Source organism: Grus americana, chromosome 4 (assembly GCF_028858705.1).
Source record: "Grus americana isolate bGruAme1 chromosome 4, bGruAme1.mat, whole genome shotgun sequence".
Lineage (NCBI taxonomy): Eukaryota > Metazoa > Chordata > Aves > Gruiformes > Gruidae > Grus > Grus americana.
Genome location: NC_072855.1, coordinates 65199922 through 65218705, shown reverse-complemented (window position 1 = coordinate 65218705; position 18784 = coordinate 65199922). Strand labels below are relative to the sequence as shown.

At 39.9% G+C, this 18784-nt stretch overlaps 1 protein-coding gene across 5 annotated transcripts in view; it reads right to left on the bottom strand.

Annotated features, from left to right (window-relative positions):
• WDFY3 (WD repeat and FYVE domain containing 3) overlaps positions 1 to 18784 on the bottom strand; it is a 183749-nt gene that overhangs the window by 132097 nt on the left and 32868 nt on the right. For 4 of the 5 annotated variants that reach the window (XM_054823601.1, XM_054823604.1, XM_054823603.1 and 1 more), the window contains exon 2: positions 15835 to 15928. The gene's annotated coding sequence lies outside the window, so the exon portion shown is untranslated. Of the gene's footprint in view, positions 1 to 15834; positions 15929 to 18226; positions 18246 to 18784 lie in introns of those variants that run through there. The other variant, XM_054823602.1, reaches the window with a different exon arrangement.

Genomic DNA, 18784 nt, shown 5'->3' with positions numbered 1-18784 from the left:
TATAAACTCATTCATCAACTTCTTCACTTTTCTGTTAAATTCATATTGGTATCCTACAAGATGAACCCATGGCATTCTCAAGAACTTTCACTGGAGTTAGTACAAGAGGTAACTTCTACCCTTTAAAATAAGATTTTAAAGTGTTTTCTACTGTTAGTGGAAGCTGTTGGACAAATGATTATAAATTACATTACATAAAATACGAACAACTTACAAAGCTCAAAGTCAGACAGTGCGAGAAAAACATAACATGCACACATAATCATTAACACAAGTTAGGGTATGATAATGTACAGGTAATACTACTAGAGCTATCAAAACATTTGTGAAGAAAAAAAAGTAGACAGACAAAAGCTGCATGAGACATACTTATTTTCACAATAGCTATTATAGGTCCAAGCTGTGCATCTACTTCCAAAAGGGTGTTATTTAAATAAGCAGCTAGGTAATTATCTGTGTCGTAATTACAGTCACAAGTGTTTCTCCAGGCACTATATTGGTATTACATCAGCAGCTTAGCAGTGAAACAGGAATCAATTTATTTCATTGCAGAATGGGACACCAGTGCACACCTCCACCCCAGTTATCTCAGGAAAATGAAATTTAAGGTAAGTCTCATTGCTGCAATGAATCACAGAAGTCCATTACGATCAGTAAATTCCACACCTGTTATTTCCCTCCAAACTACATCTTTTATTTCTTTACCGATTTTCAGATTCCCTACCCATGTAGTTAGTACCAACATTATGAAGATGATCATATGCACTATTAAAAAGGACCTATTTTGGCCTTCAAAAGAAACAATAAGGAGCTGTTATAGCCTAGATACACATCCATTTGTCCTTAGAACTGAACGGGAATAATAAATTCTTTGTAGGCAAAAAACATAAGCAGGAGGGGAAGTGAAGAACACAACTACTTCCTCCTGTTCCCCCACCACCAAACAAAAACCAACTACTTACAAAGAAAATCATGAACAAGGAAGCTGTGTTGCTGAAAAGGAAGCCATCAGCTCTCCAGGACAGACTTAACTAGCACGAACTCATTTGGGAAGTACCACCTGGTCCCTGTACGACAGGGCCTGGAGCAAAGCCAGCATGCCAACTCAGTAATAAAAGAGCTTATTCCTGTATTAAGTTTTCCTTTTGTTTAACAGTTAGTCATCTGGTTAAAGCAGGAACTATTTCATTGAGAAATCCTCCAACAGGAAAACACTATCAACTCCCACCCCAATTTTTGTATTGCAAAGTATTATTGAGGAAGGTGTGCGGGCAAGGATTTGCAAGGTCGCAGTATTATTTCAGGGTTGTGGGTTTTGTGGGGGTTTTTTCCCTTTGTACTGAAATATTTTAAAACTTATCTCAAGGAACCTTATGTTATCACCTGTAAGCTTAACCTTCCCTTTTTAAGATGAATTAAGTGCAGAGGCCAACCTAATGAAATATTGTCTTGTTTCTACAGGTTGAAGAGATGCTTATAGAAGTGTCTCAGTTCACAGGTAGTATCCAAACTGGATATTCAATGCAGTTATTTTTTGCTTTAACATCAGGAGAAAGAAGAAAAAGAAGAAAAAAAAAAAGAGACTGCTATCCTAATTCAGGACATGTTTTTCTTGTTCTCTGGACTCAAATCAGGTGAGTATTTAGAAATACAATTCATCTGATACTTGCAACATTAGAAATGCTATTCTTATGCTCAATCTGACCTTAATGCCTTGATACAGCTGCAAACAAAAATTCTTAATACTTCAACAAATATGAAGAACTTAAGTAACTGGTTAGTGAGAAAGATACAGATATAAAACACAGACTATTAGTCTTCTTCCTAGGTCCATTTCCCACAAATTATTCATGATAATGACACATAATAGCAAGTGCTGATAGAGTAGAGTTCCTGTGGTTTGTACCCTCTTGAAGGTTAATGTTTTATATTCGGTGAAAAAGAAGGACAATTAAATAACAGTCATACTTTTGACCTATGCTGCAGAGATGGAAGAAAGGTGTCTCACTAAAGAATAATAATGCACATATTTCTTATTTAGTATTAACTTAAATGAAAATGAACTTCAATTATATCAAGTTTTTGCACTTAATTTTTGTTCAAATAAGAAAATAAATTACTGCTTTTTACTTATGCATATAGCCTATTTTTTTCCTGACTTACTAGTATACAGCTTATGTCCAAAAGCTGACTCTATCACTGCATTTTCTAATTTTTTAATTAATAACCACAAAAGTCTTATTTCCCAAAATTGCCTCCAGTTCTTTAATAAAATATTTCCAAGCTACTAACACTTCTTCCACCACCTCCAAAACATAAAGCACATAAAATTAAGTATTAAATCCTACCACAGCTGAAAACAATATGTAGTACTTCTCTAAACCGCAGTTCAAGTTACATCAATTTTCTTCGCTTCTATTTCCGTACACAAAAAGCACACACAGCTTCAAGATCTCAAGTACAGACCCACCATCCATTATGCCCTTGCAACTGAAAAGCCTATTTCAACTTCATTTTTTAGTGCAATAGCACAGAACAAGTTACCTAGCATGAAGGACTACCGATGCACATGTAGAGGAAAAGGATGTGATTAAAATCATTGTTCCTAGATATTTAGGGATGGTGCTAAGAACTCCTAGCTTTATCAAACAGGAAGGAGCTACAGTCAGTTTTACAGACAGCAAAGAAGAGACAGCACACAAAGAAGCAAGCTGCCTTTTCCTAGCAGGAGCACAACTGTCCACATAGCACCTGGAATGTGATTTTCGGCTGGATGCTGATAAAATTGCTTCCTACATCTTTATTTAGCACACATTAGGATCTGTCACCAGCACAACACAAATTTTGTTAAAGAAAAGCAGTACTAGATTTAAGGACTCCCATTTTTCAGCTCAGTAACAAATTGATAATCAAGTTAAAGAATTGTGAATGCCCAGAAAGCAAATTGCCAGAAAGCTCAAGTATAGCCTATTTAGACTGACCACACGTGCTCATTTAAGGTTTCTGCCTTTCCATTTTTTACTTTACATCATTTTTCAACTGAAATGAAAGACGATTTCTGGTTTCATCTTGAACTACCACACACCACCCAAAAGAACCAAAAGGTAATTCTGCTTTTGTAAGCACCCGAATAGATACATCCACCACTTGTTTAAAAGTGGTTTTTGAAAGAGGTCTGAGAAATTTCACAATTTTCACATTTCAGAAGCCAAATAGCATATAGTAAATATTGCACCAACATCCAACTATGAGGTGCAGAAAACCTCATCTTTGAGGTACCTATAGTATAGATGGTACTTCATCTCTTCACAAAAAAAACCCCAAGAAATACAGTCCATCCGTAAGGCTACCCGAAATCCACATCTAACTGCTGGGTCCTATGCAGCTTCATCTGTGAATTTCAATGCAAAGTCTTAATCACCTCATCTGCATATAAACACAGATCTGATCTCCAAAAATCAGTTCTTATTTGCTAGCCATGAAGTCTGAAATTCCATAACTCAAACTGTTCACTCCATGGCATCTCCTTAGGTTGGAAAAAAAAGCAAAATATATCGCCATTGCAGGGCTGAGGACCCTGCTTTAGGAGATGAGGAGTGATTACTCCAGAGGGGGGAAAAAAAAAAATCTTACCACATTTCATTAACTCTAATCATCAGTTACAGTAAAGATCAAAGTAGTGGCTCTACACAAGTATTATCTTAGAGACCTGCCTTAGCAGTTTCAGATGGTTCATTCACAGACATTCAGGCTCCGAGAAACTATTTGCTCATGCTCGTGCAGTCATACCACTATGGCATTTTTTCCACTCTTTGGACATTTTCAAACACCATCTCAAGCTGGCAATCCAGCCCTGACTGCAACAAAGTCTGAACTAGTTCTGAGCGTACAATTCCTCCTCTCCTTCAAGGAGAGCAAAGAACACTATTTACCAGAGAAACATGGTAACTGAGGAAACAAAAATGTGTGCAACACAAAAATCCTGACAGGAAAGAAAGTGCAAGTTGGCTGGAGCATACACACAAAAGATAACAACAAAAATAGGATAAATTTCTCCACTGACACGTATATTTGGAACACACTCATTTATAGGAAAATTGTGCCTAGTAAATTAACAAGTTTCAGACTGAGAGAATAAAAATAATGGTTTTCAGTGTTCTCAGTTTACATAAACACAGCAGATTACGTTCGAAAACTAAAATTTACCAGATTAGTCTTAATCTGGAACTTTATAACCCTCACTAACCAGACACTGTTGCAGGTGGCAAGACCCAAGAAAAGCAAACACAAATTATCCTGCAAAACTCAGTACTGCTATTAATACCTACAACTAAAAAACACACTGGAAGAAAGCAAACACTGAAACATCGCTCTGGTTTTGAACATACGCTGGAAGAACTGAAACATCTGCACCTCAGCAAAATCATCTGAAATGGAGGAATTGATAGATGGTTCAGCATCAGAACATTACACCGAAAGCTTATAAAACAACTAATTCAGTAACAATGCATACTGTTAGTGCTCCCATTAAGCACATATCCAATTATGAAAAAAAAAAAGCTATGCAGTGTAAGGAAAGTTTTGCTGAATACTACAGAGATAGGTAACAACTGGTTAAAAAACCCAAACCAAAACGGAATGGGCTATTTGCTTCCTTCAATATTTTGGGAGAGCAAGTTCTAACTAACAAGTTCTTGCTATTTTCCATGGTAAAATATCTTGAGCATCTTTAAACACTGTTTTTCTTGATTTATTTTGTTTTCAAAAGGCCTGAATAAACTGATTTGCATTAATTGGACAAACAGAATGCCAGTTACAGCCTGCTGGGAATAAAGCAGAACTGAAATTTTACTTTGTGAACCTGAACTGCATGGTAATGACTAAACCATGCTATTAAGGAGAGGAAATGCTGCTAAGAAGTCGCTTAAAAAAAAAAGGGGGGGGGGCAGGGAGAGAGAAAACAAAAAAGCAAAATAACCTGGAATCTGAAGAGGTAAGCATGTACTTGGTTGGCATGCAGACGTCAACAAAGGCACAGGAGAAAAACCACTGTTCCAGAGGGTGGCACTTGCATTAGCAGTAAACAAGCAAAGTAAAAATGTCTTCCTAGAAAAGTTATTCTACTGGAATCAACAATGAAACAATGAGCCATTATTAGGAACGGGTAAGAGTGCTTTGGTCTGCTTGCCTGGAAACCTGTGAACTTGGAACAGGCAGTAAGGCCACACACTAAACATGGTAGTCCCAAACAGCATGTCCAGTAATGACAATAGTGAGTCTCAGTACAGTTCTGATATTTAGCTAAAAAAGCCACCAGATATTTTTTTTTAAATTAGTCTGGTATTATGCAACGTGGGTCCCTGTTTGTTGCTGTGGTAGGGTTTTTTTCTTCCCAACAGCAAATCTAAACCATGAACTTCCTCCAGCCATGTAAAACAGACATTTATATTCCCAAAAGAAGAACATTTCTTCTGCCTTTAGGAAATGTACACATGAAAGAGCAGTAAGTAGAAGCCCATTACCTGTAAAATTTGTCTCCATAGAGTTGCCCTCATTTCTAACAACCTGGATAAGAAAAACAACAAAATGATCCTACCAGCACACTCTTGGCTGATGTAATAAAATTCCTTTCTCTGCTACCATCTAGTCAGAAAGAGTACAACAGAAACAGCAGTCTATCAGCATTAAAATCAGCATTTAAGCCCTGAAGCAATAGGAAATAAATAAGGGTTAATGATCACAACCTCTTTTAAGTTGCATGTTCATAGTATTCCTAAGTGCAAAAACAAACGAAACATCCCAAGACCTTATAATTAGCAATTCAGACCAGAGATGTATGGAAAAGCAGTAGAAATACTTGCATACACATCACTACCAACTTCTAGACAATAACTTAGACAATAATGGATCTCTTCTAACTACTGCATTATTCCACTGTCTGTTTGCACCCAAAGGAAGCCACTGAACTTGAACACCCCCTACACATCCCCAGGCAAAGGCCCTCTATAAACACCCCGGGAAGCTGGGCACCATGGACAATGGCATTTAATGGACTACTCTTGAACTGACTTTTCTTAGATGGGCTTCCCCTACATTGAAGCTAGGATGGTCCAAAGACATCCACTGAACGACATCCACTAAGCTCCACTGGAACCAAGTGCTGCATACCATACAGCATAGAATCACAAAATCATTTAGGTTGGAAAAGATCATTAAAACTATCAAGCCCAACTGTTAACCTAACACTGCGAAGTCTACCACTAAACCACGTCCCTAAGCACCACACCTACACGTCTTTTACATACCTCCAGGGATGGTGACTCAACCACTTCCCTGGGCAGCCTGTTCCAATGATTGACAACCCTTTTGGTGGAGAAATTTTTCCTAATATCCAATATAAACCACCCCTGGCATAACTTGCAGCTGTTTCCTCTCATCCTATCCCTCTTTACTTGGGAGAGGAGATGGACACCCACCTTGCTACAACCTCCTTTCAGACAGTTGTAGAGAGCGATAAGGTCTCCCCCCAGCCTCCTTTTCTCCAGGCTAAACAACCCCAGTTCCCTCAGCTGCTCCTCACAGGACTTGTGCTCTAGACCCTTCACCAGCTTTATTGCTCCAGCAGAAGCATTGCCACTGGTAAAATCAGTAAAGATTCCTATGTTTCATGTAACTTAAGCAAGTATTGTAACAATGGTGAAAAGCACTGTCTTCTCTCCTCACCTTCCCTCTCTTCTCCTCCTTCACCACCCCTGCCCCCTCTCTGTTGGGTGGTGGAAGATCCTCTGGGGACACACTGCACATTGTTGGGTGGCAGAAGATCCTCTGGGTCACACACTGCACACAGAAGCAACTTGACCCTTCTCAGTCTTGTCTTCAGCCTTCAAACACCACATTGTGCCCCAAAGACTTCAGGCAGAGCTAGACTTCACTTTGGGCTCCCAGCCCTGGCTTTGGAAACAGCCTCCCCACATTGCACATGGAGACACTTCTCAGGAGCCTCCATGGAGTGAAAAGTAAAGACAAAATAGCTGACTGTGACTCTTCCCTTACAGTGAACAGCTCTAGCTCCCCACTAACATGCAAGAGACACTGCTGCTCCCAGATGATTGGGTAGTCTGTCAAGAGGGCTACCAGGCTTGCAGAGGAAGACTAGGACAGAATCAAGGCAGGATACAGCTCTTCTGATTTAGAAGTACACCATCAGAGCCACAAGATTTCTGTTCTCCAGAAATAAGGAAAAAAAGAAAAAAGAAAAAAAAGACACCCCACACCAAACAAACCCCAAACCAAAAAAACCACAAACACAGACTTACAAAGCAGACTAAAACTGCAGGCTTTTAAAGAAGTATTAATTGCTCAAGTGAATGCATTCTTCCAGTTCTCCCCAGTTCTTCAATCAAGTACTTAGCACTGCTGAAAATTTCTTTCTAGTGTTCACTAGCACGCTTATTAAATGACCAGATTAGGTGTAGATATTCTTAGACATTAAAGTTGGTGTCTCTCATACAAGGACAAAGCCGCAACATTTTCAAAAATCCATGCTTATTTAGCTTACTTTTTATTGCCAGTAATGGGGTTGGTGTACATATTATTTACTATAACTACTTTCAAAACTATTTTTGTTTTCGTCTCCATTACCCATGTTCTACACCTGCTTGGCAATAATGCCAAAATGAAAGTTATATTTCACAATGAATAAATGCTTTCTTGACAGAAGTTTATGCAATATACTGCAAGATTAAATAAGACAGCTAGAAATTCCCAAAAAGGGAGCTTCTCTTACTCAAAGAGAAAAAATAAGCTTATAGTACCCTGAGACAGGCAAATTACTATTTCAATATGATAGGTTCTTCTCCAACTTTGTTACGTTTCCAAGAACATTGTCTAATCTAAGTCGATAACAAGCTTGCTACACAGCAGAACTACTGCACTTGAGAACAGGCTCATATTATCTGTATTTTGAAAACTATGCACATGACAAACTGAAATCAATTATTTTCTTCCTTAGGTGGAATGACAAATGTAATCTACCTATTTTTCACTTATTTCTGTACAGTCAACATCCTGAACACAGAAAATTATGCGCAGTTATAACATTACTTACATTATTCAAAATATCGCTACATTTTTACTAAATCTCAGCTTGTCATTTCGTTCAGTTTCTCTTCACAACAGTAAGTACAACTCCAGTAGAGTCTGACAATAAAGTACAACTCCACAGAAGCTAGTCATGTAATTAAATGTTGGCCTACGGGAGGAAAATATCAGGCAAAGAAATAAGAGTAGTTCGTATTCATTTAGGTCTCATCCTACCTCGAATTCTTGAAGTTCAGTGCAAGCATCTTAGTTTTCAAATCCTCTCCTTGTAAGATATTACTAATAGGAGATGGCAAGTTCCTCTGCCTACAAGCCACTGGCAGCCCATCACTAGTAAACATCCTTCTGGCAGTCAGGCGGACCTCCCGAGCTTTGCGCCGCCATCCCCCAGCGCCGGCTGTACCAGCGCCCAGGCTGGTTTGATTGTGGAGCACAGCTGGTCCCTCCCAGCCAGCACAGCAATGAGGGAAGGGAGGAACTGTGAAGCTGAAGGGAAGGGATTCCTCCTTCTGCCTTAACAATGCCCAGGCCACAGTAACTGATACAGCTGCTTTACAAAAATAAATCAAAATCACACAAGCAGAAGAATAAGACGAAAAACTGTATGCTCAAGTAAAAAGACATCTGGTCTGCAGACCAGTCACTGCAAATGAGAATGATGTATCACTGCTTACAAATGAATTTATAAGTGTGGTGGGTTGACCCTGGCTGGGGTCCAGGTGCCCACCAGAGCAACTCTATCACTCCCCTCGTTCACTAAACAGGGGAGAAAAAGTATAACGAAACACTTGTGGGTCAAGATAAGGACAGGGAGAGATCATTCACTAATTACCATCACAAGCAAAACAGACTGAACTTAGAGAGGGAATTCATCTAATTTATTACTAAGCAAAACAGAGTAGAGGAATGAGAAATAAAACCAAATCTTAAAACACCTCCCCCCACCCCTCCCATCTTCCCAGGCTTAACTTCACTCCTGGCTTCAACCTCCTCCTTCCCGAGTGGCACAGGGGGACGGGGAATGGGGGTTACGGTCAGTACATCACACGGTGTTTCTGCCGCTTCTTCATCCTCAGGGGGAGGACTCCTCTCACCGTTCCCCTGCTCCAACATGGAGTCCCTCTCATGGGAGACAGTCCTTCATGAACTTCTCCAACATGAGTCCTTCCCATGGGCTACTGTTCTTGACAAATTGCTCCAGCATGGGTCTCTCCCATGGGGTGCAGACCTTCAGGAACAGACTGCTCCAGTGTGGGTCCCCCGTGAGGTCACAAGTCCTGCCAGCAACCCTGCCCTGGCGTGGGCTCCCCTCTTCATGGGTCCACCGGTCCAGCCAGGAGCTTGCTCCAGTGCGGGCTTCCCACAGGGCCACAGCCTCCTTCAGGTCCCTCCACCTGCTCTGGCGTAGGGTCCTCCATGGGCTACAGGTGGAACCTCTACACCCCCTCATCCTTCCTCCATGGGCTGCAGGGGGACAGCCTGCCTCACCACAGTCTCACCATGGTCTCCACCATGGGCTGCAGGGGGATCTCTGCTCCAGTGCCTGGAGCACCTCCTCCCCCTCCTTCTTCACTGACCTTGGTGTCTGCAGAGTTTCTTACATCTTCTCACTCCTCTCTCCAGCTGCAAAAGCTCTCTCAACTGGTTTGTTGTTTTTTTTTTTTTTTTATCTTCTTAAATACGTTATCACAGAGGTGCTGATTGGCTTGGCCTTGGCCAGCGGCGGGTCCATCTTGGAGCCGGCTGGCATTGGCCCTATCAGACACAGGGGAAGCTTCTAGCAGCTTCTCACAGAAGCCGCCCCCTCACTACCAAAACCTTGCCATACAAACCCAACACAATAAGACTTACATTTTTCCTGCTTTTTCTTATCTCATAGAAGAGTAAATTTGTTTAAATTTCAGTTACAATAGAAGTAATTATTCTGGAAAAATAAAAAGAGTACAAGAGACAAGTCTTACCAGAATCTAGATCAGATGCAATGCAGGTTTTCCTAGCTTTAACTTTTTTCTGGCTTCCCCCCCACCCTCCTTCTTTTAACAGGGTTTACCATTCTAGCTTGCAACACTATTTTCATGCACAGCATGATACAACGTAGAATAGCTGGTTCATATCAACACTGCCAGGTGTTTTGTTTTGTTTTAATAACAACAACAACTATTCAGAAGTGGTAGGATTTCCCAAGGAAATCCATTATCAATAACTATGGTTACTTGCATGTTATGTCTCACCACTATACTAGCTCCTTTCTCCAGTAATAACCAAAGGTACAGAAATAAAATTAGGATTGAAGCTGCAGCTCTCTGAAAAAAATTCTCCCAGTGCTACAAAAGGATGCTCAAATGACTACAGGGGTCACTGCTTTGTAACTAAATTTATCGCAAAATAGGGCCTGAACATCCACATGGTAAAAGCTAAACTACTGAAGCAGAGTTTATTCCCATTCTCCCCTTGGCTTCATCTACACATAAACACAATACACACACGAAGGAAATATCCTTCCTTGCTGGAGGAAAAAACAACATCAAGAAGAAGAAGAAGAAAAAAAAAAAGACGGTAATTGTATACCAAATGTGCTGCAACGTCATTTACTGCTACAGAAATTACTTACTAGCTATTTATTACAAGTCCCAGCTTCTGCAGTGCATCTATGAAAGTGCATGGACTCACTTGGATATCCTGCAGAATGCTTAACCATTTCTGGATGCAAAGAACCTGGGGACAGAACTTTCTTTCCAAAACTGAGAAGACATGACTTTTTAAACACGATCCTTTTTGTCTAGTTTTGTGTCCCCTTTAAGCTTTGAGAGTAAGCAGTGCACAGAATGAGGATAACTACTCTTGTTTATTTTTAAGACATGATGCAATAAACAGAGTAAAACCAAGTAATACCTTGCAGAACCAAAACATATTAAAAATTTGGTAAATAAATGCTCAATGCTAGGACTGAATTGCAACAATAGTAACACAGCAAAGGCTTCTTCTCTTACATGTCCATATACTCCTTTACATTTTTACTATATATTCCTTTAATTTGATTTTACTTCTCTGTCAGAATTTGCAGATGTTCTCCCAAGTACACACTCCAGGTTGCTCAGTATGGGAACAAGGAGTGAGAGAGAGAGGAAGCTGTTGGGGCTTTTTATATCAACTTGTTTGATAATAGCTCTCATTTGAACAAAGAAAGGATGCTCTAAAATTTGAGTAATTTACACAGAGCTCAGAAGGGTAGCAATATTCAGGTATCTAAAGTGAAGGGATTTATTCAAGCACTGTTATGTATTACATAAAGTGCATACGCACAGACACACACATTCCCACTACCTATCCAGGTAACAGCCACCTTTGGCACAAGAGCATAGCCTGCATGCTGAAAACTAACCACACAGTCACAGTGCTGACTTCACTCGTTACCAAGTTCAAGAGACAGCATCATCCAAAAGAGCGACTGGTTCAACTCTGACAAATTGCACAGAAGCAACAAAGTCAACTTACTAGCAAAGATGCACTTTGGTGTAAAGCAGAGGGCCTTTCACAGTAGCTGTACATTCCCTATTAGAGGAAGTATTTGTGCAAGTCTTCCATATTAGAGGACTAAATAGAAGATGTAGCAGGATACCCATGTCTACCACAGGAAAGAGCTTCATCATGCTGAAACACGGAGCAAAGCAGAGAGTAGTAGCCTCTTGCTAGCACTTCTCTCATGCAGGTATTACAGGGGTGACTTTTTTGTCTTTTTTTTTTTTTTAAAGGTGACCTTTTAGCAACACTGAAGAATAAACTATTTCTAACAAACTCTCACTGCAATACAGCCAGACGGCAGCCCACTTCTCCACTGTTGTTTTCTCACTTACAAAAATTGCTGCACATCAGTTTCATCTTCCAGCACTTTGAACAGTTATTCCTGTGTCTACAGGAACATGCCTTTGAGATTTCTCCCAGGCAGCTTTTTGAAGTTAGAAACAAACAAGAGAAAGCTCTAAAACTAGGTTTACCGTGCCTCCAGTTTGTTTCCATTCATGGGACCTAGAGTCTTTCCAAGGGACTGCCTAAGGCTTGCCTTTCACAGGCTACCACTTAGCAGTAGTAGTTCTTCCGATATCCTCTATTTGGGACATAAGATGGAGCATGGAACATTCACAACATTCTTGCTATTCCAATTACATCACCGGTGCACCAGGTCTCTGCTGCTAAGATGTTATCTGTCAGCAACTTAATTTGTAGTTTTGTTAGAAAACATTTGCTAGGATACCAAATAGCGAGAGCCATACTCCAAGAAGCCAGGAAAACAGGAGTAGGGATTACAGAACCAGAGAACAGTATCACCACAGTATTAACCTCAACAGAGATAATTTTTTCCCTCGCTACATTTCACATCCGTAAGACACTATGGCATCACCAATAGAGGAGAACATGTCAAAGGGAGTTTCAGGTGTTCATCTATCACCAGCAAAAAATATTAGCCCAGGGTGAAATATTGGTGCTTACCTCTAAAGAAGCCAGCAAATTAATCTTTTACGATATCCTGACAACTATGGGAAGTGCAGTGTGTATGCAAAAGCATGGCACACAAACATCCCTTTCTATCACAGGGAGCTTAAAACAAAGCACTATGTCAGACTTCTCTAACACCATCCCAGATGACAATTATTTCCACATTTCATATCATTTTCTACAAAAGCTCTTAAAAAATACGGTCATTCCTCCCTACTTGTACATTTTCTCTCTGTGGCAGACTAAAGGAACTACTACCAATAAACAAACATTAGGGCAAAGTCCTGCCAGGAAAAAGGCTTGAGGTGCTGATAACTCCTCCAGCAACCTAGCAAAAATGATACAGAAGTTATTTTTCCCTCGTATACATCTTCAACAAGCCACACAATAATCCTCATCATGAACACCTCAAGCACTGCTTCTCCCCATCCTTATTGGTGGAAAGGAAGGCAGGGAGGTGGCACTGCTAGAAGCCTGCAAGAGCAGCTGCCTACTCCACAGTGCCTAACCTTCTGCTCTCCTCCAGCACAAGAGAAAAATCCTAGGACTTTCCAAGAGTGTTGTTAACCTTCCACGTGTGTAACTCAGCGGTGTCACAAAACCTCAAGTCCAAATACACCATTTTTTAATGTAAGAACCAATTCTTTTCAAGTACTGGTTTCAATGGTGTAATTTTACTAAAGGATAGAAAAGTACCACAAACAAAAGGGTGCTGGAAGAGGCCATCCAACTCTGTAAACTTAATATACTCAGGTTATACACACTGATGGAATTACTGTGGTATAACAAGTAAACATTGTGTGAGTCAGGTCAAATGAACAGACACAAACACTTAGCTTACCTCAATTACAAAGTCAAACACCTTAATATAAACCCTTTGTAGTGCCCATACTGTCTACTCCCAAACTGACATCATCTGCACATTTTGTAAGTAGACTCTACTCCATCATCTAAATCACGGATGCCATTACTGACAAATCCAGCCACGACAAGCAAGTAAGGAAGCCTACTTCAAATGCCTTTCCAGGTGATCCTGAATCCCTGTTAACTGCGCCACTGAACCATTTTTAATACATTTTGCTCCTGCAGTATAGTGATTGAAGGAGGACCCCATTTAAAAAAAAAATCACTACATGTATTAAATTCAAAAGAACATCCTTCAAAACCTTACACACTTCAAGTTCTGTCTATCCTTTCCCTCCCTTATGCAGTAATCCAATTCATCTGTCAAGGAAGCAAACTAATGAGCGTGGTATAATTTTCTCCCTGACAAATTCATGTTGGTTGGCTGTCTTCTCTAATCTCATTATCTTCTGTGTGTTTATACACTGCATCACGACTTTTACCATTATCCACGTAGCTGCAGGTAAGTCATGCCACAGCTGGAAAGAAACTCAACATGGCCCCACAGAGAGCTTGACCGAATCAAATACAGCAGGCTCAGGTCCGAGAGGAATATAACCACAGCAGCGCTAACCCCAAACTAATAAGCTCTGCCAGTTCTTGCATGTCCTCAGAACTGGAAGAACAGGATGCATACAGTACCAAGGAAGTATTTCCTACATAAGTATCTGAACAGCAGATCATGATACTAATAAGACAGTCTTCACAGATTCACAAAACAGACTGCATTCAGTCTGTTTGAAATTGCTTTTACTAAGTCAAGAGGGAGACTAACGAGAGAGGAGATAAGCCTTTCATCTTTTTTTATTCTCCATGAAGTAGACTATATTTAAATAAAAATAAAATCTAAACACAATAGGTTGAAGGGAGCAAGATATTTTCTATGAGAATAAAAAGCATATTTCTTTCAGACACCCTTGTGGACAGATTTCATTTTTCATTAATGAATAAAACACTGGAGACTAAAGCAGAAGCATAGAGCTAGAATGAAAGTACTGATGTTAGAACGCAGGATTTCATCTGAGGGATGCGTTTTGGGGTTTCTGTCTTTCTGTGTGTTTTTGTTAAATTAGAAGTGATACCTCCCCTTAACCATTTTACAACTCTCAGTTTTATACCAGATAAGATAAAAATTGTGAGAACATATGAATAACTAAAACTCTCCATAAGAAATGGCACCACTTACAAGAAAAATGGTTAAGCTCTACACGCTTCAAAGAGCGATGTCAGCTAGCATTTCCTTGTCTTAATGGGTCTTTTTCCACTGGGTCACCTCTTCACTTTCTGTGTCTGTGACGTGCTGCAGCATTTTTTCTGCTATGTTCTTTTTTTTTTTGCTCCAAAAGGGTCTATATGTTAAAGGGTATATCAGCAAAGCCTGGACATTATCCTTCAGTAGCCACACCACACACATCTATGCTCTTAAAGTAAATTAACAAAGACTGGAAATCCTTTACAACAATGAGACAGGTTTACTAGATTTTAACTCTACTGTTCCTATAGAAATTCACTTCTTTGCTTAGGAGCACTTCAACACGCTTACCTCTTGCCTGCTTCCCTCCCCCCACTCCCATCAAATTTTACTTGCTACGTTCATTTTGCATCAGCAAAGCAAAGCATTACTGAATTTGATAATTATTCAAGCTTTTTTGACTTGACTAGATAAGAAGAAATCCATCAGGTGATAAATCCACTTAACTTTAGCATCACAAAAATGCGACGGTAAACTAGACTGAATATTCTACTTGACAAGAGGAAGCCTCTTGTAGGCCATAATACTTGTAGCAGGACTATATAGTTATTGGGAAAAACACTCACAGCAAGCAGTCTACCCAGCTTGTACATAATTCAAAGAAACTAGGATATAAAACCAAAATACAAGTCACCCGAGGCAAAAGAAGAGATAACATTACCTTTGTGTGGATATAGAATGGGCCTCTCCCAGCCTATCATTCTATTGAAGACGAGGAGTATTCTTCTCTCAAAGTAAAAATGAGAGACTTGAAAAACTCAAAAAATAATCATGTATTATGATCATTCTTGCCTTTTTTTTTTTTTAAACATATTAATTAAAACTTCCAAGTTTAATGCAGCTTGACTCTGAGCATGCATGGTACCACACAACTTTCTGTGACCATCCAGCTACATATTTCTACAGCATCTACACAGATAAACAAACCCCTAAATTTTGTTTGGGTAGAGCAATTTTAAACTGACCATGTTCTGACAGTGCCTGAATTAACTCTCTGTGACAGGCAGAGAATTTATTGAAGAGCATGCCAATTACAAATCAAAATGAAATTTCTACAAAAGCTCTTAAGCATCCACGTCACTAACCTCTACAGCATTCCTGGGATCAGGGCAAACAGCTTCAAGAGAACAGGGCCCATTCCTCTCCAAGTTTCTCTTCAACACCAAAGCTGCTCTTTCACTAGATAAAGCAAAAAGGAAAAAGGTTAGAATATAAACGTGACAATACAATCACAGAGCTTTGCCCTTTTGAAATGGAAGAGCAGTCACTCCTCTGACAACTGGACTTTCACGAACCTAAGAAATCTTTTAAATAACTCCTGAAAAAGGAGCTGTAGCAAACTAGAAATCAACACACAGCATTAAGCTTAAACAAGGATTATCTTCCCAATTAAATGATACTCACTGAGAGCACAAGAACTTCTAAAAGAGTTACTATAAAGTGCAAGCCCAGTAATTAATGCACTGACAGCCTGTGATCAGTAAGAGCATCCCTCCAAGGAACTAAGTGATTTCTCATCATTACAGCAGAGGAATAAGAACTAAGCTACATTGACCCCAACACAGCTGAGCAACTGTGAAGCTACTGAGTCGCCTAACCTCTCCCTGGCCTCTCTCCTAGTTTTTCTGCCTCTTTTTCAGAGTTACAAAATGCTTATCTTAGAATTTACAAGTGGACACACACAAGACAGCAAGGGGCACAGAGTCTGAGCTCACTTAGCATGACTCCATGAATACATGACGAGATTCTGCAGCTAACGCAAGGCAGTGCTGGTTTTGCTGCCTCTGTCACCTATTCACCTGGCAAAAAACTAGGTACCTCAGTGAAATGCTGCACCTGGTTAATTAGCCATGAGATGGCAGACCATTATTTTACCTCCGAGTCCCATTCAGCACTAGTAGTTCAGATGTTCCTACGCTATGGTGCACTACACGATACAGGCATACCTAAAGCAACTGGGAATACTTTATAATAATCCAATTCACATTTTTTGTTGTTTTTTTATTTTGTACATTAAACCGAGCACGGCAGATTTCAGAGGAGGAAATCAACATAGGTTTAAAAAAAAGCAGCCACAGTATCAGGTACCTTAGAAAGGCTTTGTGAGAGAGGTGGCACTAATGTGACAAACCTGCTCAGAGAGATGTTGCAGTGCTTAATAACAGCAAAACATTTTGTTACAACATTATTGTATGCACTAAAAACTTAAGTAACTTGCTGGCAAGTGCAAGAGTTCAGCATTAAAAGCTAGAGTAAGAAGTTCTCTTCTATCTCCATCTTCCATAATCATAAAACCTTCTGCTACTCCTAGGACAGAGAAGGGAAGTCAATTAACAAAGTACACCATTTGGGACTCTCAGGAGTTTTTAACCTGTGTTTATTTTGTTGTAAGACTAAGGGCCCTTGCTCGTTGAGCGAAGCCTGGTTTTAGAAATAATATTTTAATCAACAAAATGGGTAAAGGCATCTGAGCAACAAACTAGAGAAATATATCAACACCCTCAGTACACAGGACAACGGACTAACGAGTTTGATTTCTAGAGGGATCCATCCACTCGTGCACTTCATATGCTAGCATTCTCAATAGCACCTTTGCTACTTCAATTCACCTATCTCTCCTACTCACAGGCCACACAGCATCCGCTTACAATTTTTTTCTCGGGAAATTAACTCCGGCAACCCACTTGCATTGGTCACCATAACTAAAATAAAATAGATAAACTCAGACCAGCAGATATCCCAGAATCCAGTCTCATGTGTGTCGCTGCATCCATACTCATGATTTATGCAGTACCTTAGATGCATCTTTGCCAGTGCAAAAGTCCAGATTCATACCAGGCCTTAGGCGACATACCGCAGGCCCGTGCTGCCATGCAGAATCATCAAACCCAGTCTACAGTATCCTCGCCTTATTCAACATGATGTGCCTGTGGAAGGCCTTCATGGTCCGCTTCTACCTGTCTCATCTCCCCTCACTTTCATCTCATCATCATGCAACTGTTCATGGGGGAAAATAAGGATTCAGTAGCCAGTACCAAATACTCTGTGTGTGCAGAGTGTGTGAAACAGTAGAAATTGGACCACAAAACTCAAATGCAAGAGTTAAGGTGAGCACTTTTATTTTTACCTCTACAGAAGCAAGTAAATACTTAAACTAAGAGGATTTTTTAAATGGTCTTTTTGTCATAGGAAAAGTTACTGGGACTAGCTTGGCTGTAAACCTCAACACAAATAGGAAATTGCAGTTTCTGTTACCTTCAACTGCATTTCACTCTATTACGAACTTTACTGTATCACCACCAACCTCTCAGGTTCAAAATGACAGATTTTAATTTTTAAATACAGACAACGGAAGTCTCAGGCATGGGCTTCAAATCAGATCAGACTATGATTAAGCCAAACTTAATTAACACTTACTGTATTTGCAAAGCTCAAGTGACCAGTTACACTACAAGTACTCAAAACCCACAAGCTTACTTGAGCAGAAATCAAAGGGTAGTATCAGCATCTTCTTCAGCTAAAATTGTAAAAAAACACCATTAGGAAGTGAAACCCTGAAGATAGCTTGCAACTTTCTTGCATATACATTATTTACTTGATCTAACAGAAACTAGGTGCAATAAAAAGAATGAATGTTGTGGGAGCACCAAGGAAGCATGCCTCCAACCAAGTCTTTTGGGACCTGAACCACCTAGTTTATCTATATTCCCAGAGTACACTTGGAATGCCTTGTCTCTGTGTCTTGATTCCCTCGCATTTATCCTACAACCATATTTCAAGTTTGTTAGGGTCACAATGGCTTGAGAAATACTTCATTACAAAATGAGTTGTTCTGACTTGCAGTCTCAAAACCAATTAACAGGGGAAGGATGGGAAGGAGGGGAGGAGGGAGATGAGGTGCTGTTTAAATATAGTTAACAAGAAGTAAATACCTTCCTTGGTGCCAAAAATAAACCACTCCTACTTTACTTATATCAACCTATCTTTAGCATTGCCCAAGCTTAAATCCTCTGTGGTAATGAGCTGAGTTACCAA